At 41.2% G+C, this 12704-nt stretch overlaps 1 protein-coding gene across 1 annotated transcript in view; it reads left to right on the top strand.

Annotated features, from left to right (window-relative positions):
- Positions 1-1343: 1343 nt before the first annotated feature.
- SLC25A42 (solute carrier family 25 member 42) overlaps positions 1344-12704 on the top strand; it is a 55363-nt gene continuing 44002 nt past the window's right edge. The window contains exon 1 of the mRNA XM_063455376.1: positions 1344-1419. The gene's annotated coding sequence lies outside the window, so the exon portion shown is untranslated. The remainder of the gene's footprint in view (positions 1420-12704) is intronic.

The raw sequence follows: 12704 nt of genomic DNA, 5'->3' as shown, positions 1-12704 counted from the left end.
CAGTCCCAACTATAGCTTTAGGAATACAAAACTGAATTCTAATGCCGTAGTATGAACCTGTCGATACATTCCGGTCCGCCTAGAAGCGATAAGTGCTGCTTGATGTCGTATTTAGGCAAAGAACTATAGAAGCTGGTGATTCTGAGCTCCCCTGGGAATGTAAGCTTGATTGAACAGTGCCTTCTGTTCCTGTAAATCCAACGTGTCTTGCTGTAACTACTTTGTTAGTCCACCTATGACACAGTGCTGTGGAAGATGTTGCCACTTTTTAAATAACAACCAAATAATTTTACCCATTGTCAGTGCCTTCAATAGCAAAACTTTTTAAATTTGTATTTTCTATTAAGGACTTCTATGAGGGTGACGAGCGATCGGCTAAAAAAAGCAAACAAACAAAACAAAAAACCTCCACACACTATACTGGTAATGTGCATATGGCCGCACTCTCCAACTAAAGCACAAACCATTCGTTCATATGTTTCTCTTTGCACATGCACAGTATGTATAAAGATGTCTCATGTAAACAAGGTGTGATTTAAACATAAGGAACAGAAAGGGGCACAATATTGACTTTTTGACTCAATGTTTTACTGTCACATTGTAGTAAATTGCTGTAAAACAAAGTTATCTAAGAAATTATGCACTTTGGTGCCTAGTTTTACACAGTGATTGTTGTAACACTGGGGGTGGTTTATCAGAGTGTGGTGATCTAAAAAGGGGGTGAAAATTTGTTAAAGAAATCATCCATGCCTGATGATTGCACCAGTTTCTACAGCATTGCTCCATTTTTTAGAATTTAGCACCACTTTTTATATCACCACACTTTTATAAGTTAAGTTAGAAGTTATTGACATTTCTAATGTAACCCTGTCTCTGCACACACATTGTATATACACCCAGCTGCCTGTGTATTACTTGTGGTCCTTGAGTGACAAAGTTTGAACTGCTCAATGCAGATGTGAGTATCACTTCTAGGTACAAGTTCAGCAGTGAGAGCACTGATCCCATCAGAGCACATACCTGCTGTAAACATTGACAAACTAATCACCTCCCAGCCCCTCCTGTCACCTTTCACCCCATTTACTAATACCCTCTGTTCACCCTTCTCCCATCCCCCTCCTCAGAATAGCACTCATGCACATGGGACAGGTGGACACGCCCACTAGTCCTCTGATTGGCGCTTACTCACGTCGATTTCACAGCCCAGCCCAACCTCCTCGCGAGTTGACGCCCATCAACAGCAGCTGTCTGTCGCTATTGGACAGCTGGGGTGTCCGTCAAAACGTGCCAACCAATGGCCGGAGTTTAGTTGCTAAGTAACGGTGGGGTGGGTGTATCTGAGGTGGGAAGCCAGTAAGCGGGTACGGTGGCCTGCAGTGGTCGTAGTTTGGAGCTGGGAGAGGGGGACTGCGGGCACAGGTGAGTGTTTGTCCCAGGCAGGCTGTGTGTGTAGTGCCCGGGAGGATGGCCTCCTTCTGCCCCTTGCATGGAGTCATGACAACTCCTGGCAGGGCTGGGGGTTTGCCCCTACATATATTATAGTGTCTGTTGACATGTGTAGTGCCAGAGCTGTGAACCTTGCTGGCAGCCTTGGCACTGGAAGGGTTAATGGACAGGAATGCACCCCCGACAGATGATTAAAGTACATTTCTATGGTCTCTAGAATGATACCGGGTTTGGCAACCTTGGGCATTCCAGATGTTGTGGACTACAACTCCCTTGATGCTTTGCCAGCATTATGGCTGTAAGAGCATTATGGGAGATGTAGTCCATAACATCTGGAGTTGCCAACTCCCGACTGTAGAAACTGCCCCTCCTCCTGACATCTGGATTCTGCAGACTAGTTTAACAAGTAACTTCATGTATAACAATGTGGTTAGTGCACCATAATATCACGCCCTCTCTATCATTATTTGACAGTGAACCATGCTATCATAATTAACATTATTTATTTATGAGCAAAATTTTCCAGAGTACTGTGCAGTGTGCAAGGTAGAGTCAGATAAAATGACACAAGTTGTGACCGTATAGTAAATTCTATTCAGCAAACGTGGATTCATGCATCCTTCTGGCAGTTTTTCCTCCCTTGCTTATGAATATGCCCTGTGTTCCTGAATCTCCATCTGGTCCACGCCTTCCTGCCTTTAAAAAACAAACAAAACAATAATTTAGCCATTGATATTTTTAAGGATGTCAGGAAAACAGAACTACCAAACTTCAGATCATTTTGAAGAATTGTACTCCTTCCTTTGGGTGTGCCATTTTTAGAGACATGTCTACCCCCTACTTGCTGTTTAGTATTTTCCCTTCAGTGTACATACTTCTGATATAGCACATTGTCACTATCCAGAACAGAGGCATCAGATGAATCACATGTTGCCTGTTTTCTAGAGGAACATTTTGCAGTCATGGGATTGCAGTCTAATGTAACTACCCACAATGAACGGGCTCCAATGGCAGAAACTCTGTCCTACCACAGTGGTATTTTGATATTCTCTTCAGTAGCTCACCTCTATGCATACATTCTGATGATTGACCAGGGTGGTCTATTTTAAAGCCATACTGTCATCTGCACAGTTTTAGCATCCTTACATGTGCTGCCATCTCATCACAACCATTGTGAATATTCTATAACTCACTCTAAACGAGAAGCTAACATTCTGTCATGGACCGTGAGTTACCTGTGATGCTTGAAACACTGTGTTTAAATGAAATCCTCATTTCCATTTCTACACAGTACGCAAGGCCTACAATTGTACAAATAATATGAGTTATAAGCTGTGTATTTATTTCACATAGTTGAAAATATTTTGTGGTTGACCATAATTTAATAGACATGTGGCACATTCTTATTGGTAACTTAAAAACTATTAGTTGTGCCTTTTATTTTAAAACCGTTTCTGGTTTTATAGGTTGTATATTTTCTCTGTAAATGTCAGTTCCACGTTCCCTCACTTCAGTAAACACCATCAAGCACTTCCATGTCAAGGGTGATGTCGTCTGATGATGCTCTGGACATACTCCAACATCTTCAGAGAAATATCTCTAGTACTCCTGGGAGTTAAATTAATTTGCATGGAAATATGTATGTATTTTATAATGCAATGCAACTCACAGCTATTTTGGGATATCTTTTGGGATGTGCAAGAATCAGTGATCATTCTTATTTGCATTTCTAAGTCTTGTTTTGCACACATTGGCATCTAATGCAGAAGTCCATCACGAGTAAATCGTGGGAAAATTATGCCCAGTATATGCACACCGAAATGCAGAGGAAGTTTGTGTATTTATATCTGCCTCTACGGTATATATATTTTGTGAAAATGTGTGTATTAGGCCTCCCAAACATCAACAGGACAGTACCACTTTCGGGGTCCCGTCCCATCTTTGTTCCCTGGTGTCCTGCTTTTGGGGATTCTACGGCATTAGGACCGAGCAGAGAGCAGTGTTCCAATCAAGCCTATATGGATGGCAGGCAGTCTAGTGTGAATGACCTGCCAATACTTCCAGCTGAGCTACCCCCTTTCCAGACTGGTCCATCCCTATTGGCGGGACCAGTGATGTGATTTACATCACCACCCCAGCCACCACCACCATGAGCATCATGTCTATGTTGGGTGGTATGGTGCGTGTCTGTGTGTAAGATCCAGGTTTGTGATATGAATTACCAAGTTTCATATGAGTTTATGTGTTTTTACAAACTTATGTTAACTTTAACTTTCGTGTGCCTCCTTTCACCTTAATGTTATGGGGTTAACTTTTATTCCCCTTCATTTACATCAAACATGGTTTCAAGGTTATTTACGAAGTGAGAATTGTTGGGAATTTAAAATGAATATCAGATTTACTTTGGCTTTAAATTCTGAACCACTTTGAATTCTCACTAATTCTGCCTTTAGTAAAAACCCTATAAGTCATATTTTTATTTTTATTTTTTTCGCTCTCCTCCTGTCCTTCCCTTTTCCTATCACTTTCCACACCCGTTTATAGGTGCTTGGTGTGCCTATGATGTATCAGCGACACATCACTGATCAGGCCCAATGTAGGCTGAAACAATTATCTAGGGCTGTTGTCTCTTACGCAGAGGTAGCATGCAGGCAATTTGGATGTGGACTGCTCTTGTGGGTGAGACCAGTTTGGTATGCAACTGGCTATGTTTCTCTGTAATGACTCGAGTGATCTAAAATCCATATGAGACCTGAGCAACGATCCACTGAAGGGCAAGCTATTTCAAATGTTGTCTGTTCTCTGTGTTCTCATAAACTCTTGTGTTTGGCTAATTTGTATGTAAATACTAGGGTTTCCCTAAATCAAAAGGGGTAATGTAGATGTGGACCTCTTGCTCACTGTGCCTAGGAGGCTATCCAGTACACCTCACCGAAGAGGCCAAATTGATTGAGTTGCTGTATAACTCAAGCAGAGGGAAGCTCCCGACATTCAGGATCTGGATTACCATTGTTGCTTGGATTAGTCTGATATGCAAGGTTTTGTCTGTAATGGCACACATGCGTCTAAAACTGCATGAAATGTGAGTGGGGACCCATCAAAGGGCAAGCATTTGAGATTATGTCCATTCTTCTTCTCGTAAATCTTGTTTTTGCAGACTTTTTATGACTCCATGGAATTTTCTCTAATAAATGCTGTGCCTCTTTCCTCCTATTTATTTGTGTTGTGCCCTCTGTCTGTACATTTCTCTTCTACTTGGAACGTCCTGTGAGTGGTAGTATGCAACAAGTGGATGTGGATGATGTATTCACACTTAAATACCTTACAGGACAATGGCATGAAGGCATTGTTTTTATTACTCATTCAAAACAAATGTTTACTTTTACTGTTTGTCAAACAATTTAAAAGGGACAGTCTGCCAGGACGCAATGTTTGTGCATGTGTAAGTCAAACTGTCTGTCTGTACACCTCCTCATATGATAACTGCACTATACAGTAAGCTTCACAACCTGTGAAATAAAAGCACTTCTAGCATAATGAAAACTTTATTCCTAGACCAAACCTTGTAGCATAATGAAAACAATATCACTAGATCAAACTAGTGGTCAGGGTAATTGGCCTCCTTGTGTTATGATTGATTGCTCTGTTTATTTAACACTGGCTCTATTCATATCTTTGTAATGACATAAATCTGGTTGATATATGTAGATTTATTACCCTGTCTCAAGTGCTTAATATACGCAATGATACAAATTGATGAACCCGCTTAAAGAAGCACTTTCCTGGCACTATAGGGTTATTAGGTGCCGCTCCCCCCCCACTTCCTCAGGGCCCCCTCCCGCTGGACTAAAGGGGTTAAAACCTATAACTTTTTCAAGAAGAAGTATTTAAAATGATACAGATGACTTGACAAAAATAAATCCTGAAATAAATGGATATGCTTTACGCTTAGTCACAGAAAGGTTTAATATAATTGCAGTTTGACACAACTAACTTCTGAAAAGGCACTGCTGGGTTAACTTTATCTTTAAAGAATATCTTCAGCTCTTTTTTATTTTTATTTTTTTTACATTATGCCTTATAGGCACTATTCTATGAATTCAACTCAAAATAAATTCTCAAACCTTTTATATATATATATATATATATATATATATTTTTTTTTTAATTAATGTAAGTTTTACTTGCCTTAAAGGGACACTCCAGGCACCCAGATCACTTCTGCCCATTGGAGTGGTCTGGGTACCAACTCCCACTACCCTTAACCCTGCAAGTGTAATTATTGCAGTTTTTTTATAAACTGCAATAATTACCTTGCAGGGTTAACTCCACCTCTAGTGGCTGTCTACTAGACAGCCACTAGAGGTCACTTCCTGCATCATACCACAGATTATCTGTGCTAGAGCGTCGCTGGACGTCCTCGCGCTGTGTGAGGACCTCCAGCGTCGCTCTATTACCCATAGGGAAGCATTGAAATTCATTTTCAATGCTTTCCTATGGGGTGCGCCAATGCGCATGCGTGGCATTGCTGCGCATGCGCATTAGTTCTCCTCGGCCGGTGGGCGGGATCAGTCTCGCCCACCTGCCGACGGAGGAAGAAGGTGGAGCGGCGGGGGAGGAGCAGGCAGCGACGTGGGACATGTCGCTGCCTGAGGTAAGTGACTGAAGGGGTTTTCACCCCTTCAGTACCTGGGGATTGGTGGGTGGGAGGGAGAAGGAACCCTCCAGTGCCAGGAAAACGGATCGTTTTCCTGACACTGGAGTTTCCCTTTAATCCAGCGCCGGGCAAAGCTGTTCGGTGCTGTTTCGGCACTTCCCCATCTGATGTCACGTGAGCCACACCGAGGTCCAAGCATTGGAGGGTTTAATGGTCTCAGGGCGCATGTGCACGCTCTGATTCTGTAAAGGGAGGAGATAGGACATGGGATTTTCAAAAAATAAATCAATACATTTATGGATGGGATAGGGAGGAGGGGGAGGGCTTCCCTCCTTGTGGTAGGGAGGGAACACAAGCTCTACCTGCAAGGGAGAAGCAGTTATGTCTGTCGGCAACGTGCAGTGCACTCTGATGACCGATATCTTTTTATGCACAGAATTGACATTACGCAGTCTGTGCTGAGTGTACAAGTTCTATCAAGCAAACCATTCAAAATATCTCTGAAGGTACAGTGTTTCAAGCTGAAATGCTACACATCCAGACTGAGTTTGTTTGTGGGTGTTAAATTGAAGACAGACTGTTGCACACATTGCAGCTGAGTCATAGTCCTCTCTAGATTTTACAAAAGCAGAATGTGCAGTTGATTACAAACTGATACTCTGGAGAGGTGGCATGTTATAATGTTGAAACATTGAAAGCCACCAAGGTCTGCAGTGTGCATTATTTACCTGCCAATGGGGAGATTACATGGCTGAGTGGATTTTATGCACTTGCAGCAGTAGGTGTGGCTGGAAACACTAATTACATGGAATGTTCACATGCTTTGGTCATGCATTATACATAAACCGTCTTTACTGGATCAATACACAAGAAAACCTGTCTAAGTTAGACAAATGTTATTTCCCATGTAAAAAAAATAATAAAAAAAAATAGGCCATTGGAACAATTTTTTTTTATCAAGTAGTGCAAGTTGCAATTCTGAATACAACAGTTTTGTGGTACTCTGCAAAATAATGAGCTGCAAAGAAAGAGAAAAATATTGTACATACTTTTTTCCCCCCTGCAGTTTAAAAGCTTTAACATTAAGCTAGTAATCCTCAAATGACCTACATATATATTTCTAAGTGCTGTAGTGTTTTTTTTTTTTTATTTTAAAACCAGCCCATACTAATGATTAGACTTTTTATACAAGAGAGACTCGTAGATTAAAGGGTTTCTCCAGTGGTTTGAAGTGGTCATGGTGCCTGCAGTTTTGTAAATGCTGCATATACAGGTTCAGGGGTCCAATGGCGGCACGCACAAAATCAAGCTGAGGGTCGAACTTCGCATTGAAGGCAAGTTGTTTTGGAAGACAAGGTGGTGTTTTTTTATTTTTGCGTAACCCTTAAAACATGCACACTAGTACACCCACTACTACTGTCCTTGACCTGCTCAAATTCCTTGTTGCTAGCCATTGCCTCTTCTAACATTAAACATCCTGTCTAAAATGTACTTATTCTTCCCTCCATATTTTTCAGTGCAGTGTAGGGCAGTGTTTGTGCTTTTAATCAGAACTTCTGCAGCATAATGTGGCTTCCATGTCAATAAGCGAAATGCACAGTGTGCAATATTTCGTTGCTTGGATCACATTCAAGAAAAAGTGTTTGCACTGTCCAGCCCTAACTCATTTCTCATCTAACTCCATGAGAGTAAGGTCACTTTTGTTTTGTTTTTTCCAGCCCAGTGTTCACTGCATTGCGTTCTGTATGTTTGAGCTGAACACTCACTGTTGCATGCATATGCATTTTCCTGTATATTTATGCAATCTGTACTAGATTCAGAGATTATTTAATGCAGGCTCCAGCACTATGGAATTTGCTGGCGCTATATAAATGATGATAAGTGCCAATAATTTGACAGCTGTGCTTAATTAGGATTAATACCTTTCCAAAATATTAATCTTTGTTTACCTGTCCAGCATACTTAAGGGCTATTCCAACCAAAAATGTTATAAAATTTATAATTTTTTTTAAATAAAACCGTTTTTTGCCTGGAGTCACATTCAATCCACTACCAAGACCAAGTTCTACCTGCAGCCTGTTTTGCATTTCATGACTTCACTCATCCTCGCTGGCTAAGAACGCTGCCAGAAATTTACTCACGCCTCCGGCAGCAACACCGGATATCTCTTTATGTGCAGCATTTAAAGGGACACTCTGGGCACCATAACACTTTCATATCAATGAAGTTGTTATGGTTCTAGTAAGCCCTTGGCACTTGAGGGGTTAAACACTTTACAAGCTGTTTAATGTGCGAAGACATCAATTTTCACTAACTTCTTATTCATAAAATTGAGTTTAAAAGGTACAAATTATTATTATTTTTTTTACTCTGATTTCTGAATTTGGAATTGCCCACTCAGTAAGTAAGTAAGTGCGAGCTAGTTGATGGGCTTGCTAACTTACTATTCAGGTGTTTGCAGGAGGAGGCAGGGTTTCTTGCTGTGATCACTGGCTCCCAAGGCTCTTCATGTGCTGTGGGATCTCTGTACAATATTTGGGGAGTGCAGCATAGAAGTTCAATGGTAGAGCTACTAGTTATTTGGGAGTGGAACCTTATAGGCCTGCTTTGTAAAGAATCCAATCACTTTATCTGCTCCCATTCCTTCCTACTCAGCAGTAGCTGCAATGAAAAATGCTGTGGATCCCAATGTATACTGAGAATTGCTGTCTGTTGCCATGGCGCCCTATGCTGCATCACACCTTGCACACCCCAAAGGCCAGGCCCTGCCAAATGTGCATGTACTCTAACAGCCACAACATAAAAAGCACTGACGGGTGGCTTGAATTACATAGATTCTATCCTTACAATGGCACCTTTCAAGGGTTAGGATATATTAGGCAGCAAATGAACAGTAGGTTCTTGAATTTATTGTTTTGGAAGCAGGAAAAATGGACAAGCGAAAAGTTCTGAGTGACTTTGACAAGGAATAAATAGTGATGGCTAGATGACTGGGTCAGAGCAAGTCTTGTGAGGTGTTCCAGGTATGCCGTGTACCTACCAAAAGTGGTACAAGGAAGGACAACCAGTGTCAGGGTCGTGCTCCCAATGCTCATTTATGCATTTGGGTAGCGCAGCCTAGTTTGTCTGGTCCGAACATCCAGAAGAGCCACTGTAGGTCAAATTGTTGAAAAACTTAATGCTGGCCATGATCAAAAGGTGTTGAAACACAGAGTGCATCTCAGTTTGCTCCGTAGCTGTAGATGGATCATAGTGCCCAGATGACCCCTGTCCACTGCCAAAAGCACCTTCAATGGAAGTGAGTGCCAGAGCTGGACCATGGAGCAATGGAAAAAGGTTAACGGAGGGACTCACAAGATAAAATACTGGTTACGCCTAATGGTAATGGGAGAAAATACAAGGCTAATAATTTATGAAAGAATTAAATATAGTTTTAAAGGATATATTGCCTTATTGTTCCTAATATGCCCAAATAGGTCCTTCTGGTAAAATTACCGTATTTATCGGCGTATAACACGCACTTTTTCTCCCTGAAAATAGGGAGAAAATCATGGGTGCGTGTTATACGCCGATATCCCACATTTACTTACCTGTCTTGAAGTGTGGGCCGGCTTCACAGCGCGCACCGCGGTACTGGAACTTAAATTTCAGGTTCCGGTTTCCGGCGGGACTGAAAGGAAGTGTGCACACTATTGTGTGCACACTTCCTTTCAGTCCCGCCGGAAACCGGAACCTGAAATTTAAGTTCCACAACCGGCGGGACTGAAAGGAAGTGTGCACACAATAGTGTGCACACTTCCTTTCAGTCCCGCCGGAAACCGGAACCTGAAATTTAAGTTCCAGTACCGCGGTGCGCGCTGTGAAGCCGGCCCACGCTTCAAGACAGGTAAGTAAATATGGGACAGAGGGAAAGTGCACTAGGGGACACTATGGGAGGGGCACTATGGGGGGTGGAGAATACTATGGGAGGGGGGAAGAATACTATGGAAGGGGGGAACACTATGGGATGAGGGGGGAACACTATGGGATGAGGGGGGAACACTATGGAAGGGGGGGAGAATACTATGGGGGGGAGAATACTATGGGAGGGGGTGAAGAATACTATGGAAGGGGGGGGAACCCTATGGGATGAGGGGGGGGGGAGAATACTATGGGGGGAGAATACTATGGGAGGGGGGGAGAATACTATGGGAGGGGGGGAAGAATACTATGGAAAGGGGGGGGGGAACACTATGGGATGAGGGGGGGGAATACTATGGGAGGGGTGGAAATTTCCTGGAATTTCCTTCTGAAAAAGAGGTGCGTGTTATACGCCGGCGCGTGTTATACGCCGATAAATACGGTAGTTATTTGTAGGGTGGAAAATTCCAGTAATAGCTTGATATCCTCAACAGATAGGCAGATGAAATATATGCAACAAAATAGGCCTCTGATTGTGCAGTATTATCATAAAACGGTGTATTATTATGAGACATATTGAAATAGTCACAGTAAAAAGCTACCAACTAGCTCACATTCAGCAGCGTGTGACAATATAATCCTTGTCTGGGATATATCTGATCAATAAACATGCAGGACATGCAGCGTTTGTGGGTGTAGACTTCATCACAGCCTGATTAGAGTATCTCACTGATGATATGCAAATAAAACAAATCGAAAAAGGGGATACCAATAGTGGAGTATATTTTACAGTAAGTGGTTTAAATGACAAAATAGCCAAAATCACACTCACAAGCGCAGAGCCTCACAGTCGGCTCTAAGAAAACAGCAATCAATTCCCATGGATGTGCGTAGATGTTTTTTCTTTCCAGAATCATTAGTAGAGCATGTAGTGCAAATAGAAAAAAAAGAGAATATAGTGCTCTCTGCAACATGTAAAATGAAAAATAAAAAGCTGTAAAATCCGAGGGACCTCCAGTGTTGACTTCACCATCAGGAGTCTTTGCAAACAATTATACAATTATGACAGTGCTGCTGATTTTATTTAATATATAAATATATATATATATATATATATATATATATATATATATACACATTTTTTTTATTTTTTTTCTATGGGCCTTGTTGATCCCTCTCTTAACATAGCGTTTGTGGTTGTGATCATAAAGCTCTATTTTGGTCTCATTCCTCCCAAATTACAGTGTGCTAGAAGCTGTGAGGTGTGTCAAGGTGTTGTTGGGTATTTTGTAATCAGACTTTTTGGTGACATTGACGCAGTAAAAGCTTGTTTCTGGCAACTTGACTATTGTGCTCCTTGAAACAACCACACCGTCTTTTTCCAGAGCAGCCTGTATTTCTCCTGAGGTTACCTGTGGGTTTGTCTTTGTATCCCGAACAATTCAGTTGTGGCTGAAATCTTTCTTGGTCTACCTGACCTTGGCTTGGTACCAAGAGATACCCGAATTTTCCATTTCTTAATAAGTGATTAAACAGTACTGACTGGCATTTTCAAGGCTTTGGATATCTTTTTATATCCTTTTCCATCTTTATAAAGTTCTTTGATTAAAAATGAAATGTGATTGTGCCATGCAATTTATTATTATTATTATTATTATTATTATATTTTATATAGCGCCAGCAAATTCCATAGCGCTTTATGTCAAACTGTTCTTTAATTTTAAATTAAATTTTGTGACCTGCACCAAATGTTAAATAACTTTTTTTAATTTTGTGTCCTGTTTGTAATAATCCTTAGAGGAAAATTGTTAAATAACCCTTTTTTGTTAAAAAGCTCCTCTGCGCTGGGTCGGGCTTCACTGACATCAGCCGATGGGAACCTAACATGCATATGCAGCAAGTGTTAGAAGACGCTGCCCTTACTCGTGGAAATCATGAGAACATCCTGCATTATTTCACAAAGTCAAACTGGAAGACAGCCACATGAGGCTCTCTTAAAGAGACGCTATAGTCATCAGAACAACTACAGCTTAACATAGGTTTTTCTGGTGTCTACTGCCTATTCACGCAGACTTTTTAATGTAAACCCTGGACAGAGAAAAGTCAGTGTTTACATTACTGCCTACGAAGATCTCAAGTGGCGGTTACTCAGACGGCCACTAGAGGTGCTTCCTGGGTGCTGCAAAATGTGCAGCTCTGAGGTTCAGTGTCTCCACGCCTTGTATGAATGCTCTGAACATTCTTCATAGAGATGCATTGATTCTATGAGGAGATGCTGATTGACACTGTGTTTAACTACTACTAAAATTTCATTAAACATTTTGGGTAGTTGGCATCAGACCATAGCATTCTTAATAGATATTACGGTAGTTTTTTAATTTAATTTTTTTTTTTTTTAGAAAATGGGGGGCTTTATTTTGTGATTTTATTTAGGAGACATCAAGGTCAATTACACATCTAAACCAGTACATGATCGAACCAATCACATCTCTATTATAGAATTCTTGTGACTCAAACAAAAGGAACCACTAAAATAAAAGGAAAGGGGGGCCACAGTGGTGAATGCTTAATCCTACTACTGTGCCATGTACATATGCCAGGGATCCCAACTTCCCCACAAACAATGCAATGTTAAATAGCCCTGACCTCAAATAAATAACTAAATACAAATTAATAAATCAGCTGCTAAAACACATTAAAA

Source organism: Pelobates fuscus, chromosome 5 (assembly GCF_036172605.1).
Source record: "Pelobates fuscus isolate aPelFus1 chromosome 5, aPelFus1.pri, whole genome shotgun sequence".
NCBI lineage: Eukaryota > Metazoa > Chordata > Amphibia > Anura > Pelobatidae > Pelobates > Pelobates fuscus.
The sequence above is the reverse complement of the archived record's forward strand: the minus strand, read 5'-3'. Positions and strand labels throughout refer to the sequence as shown.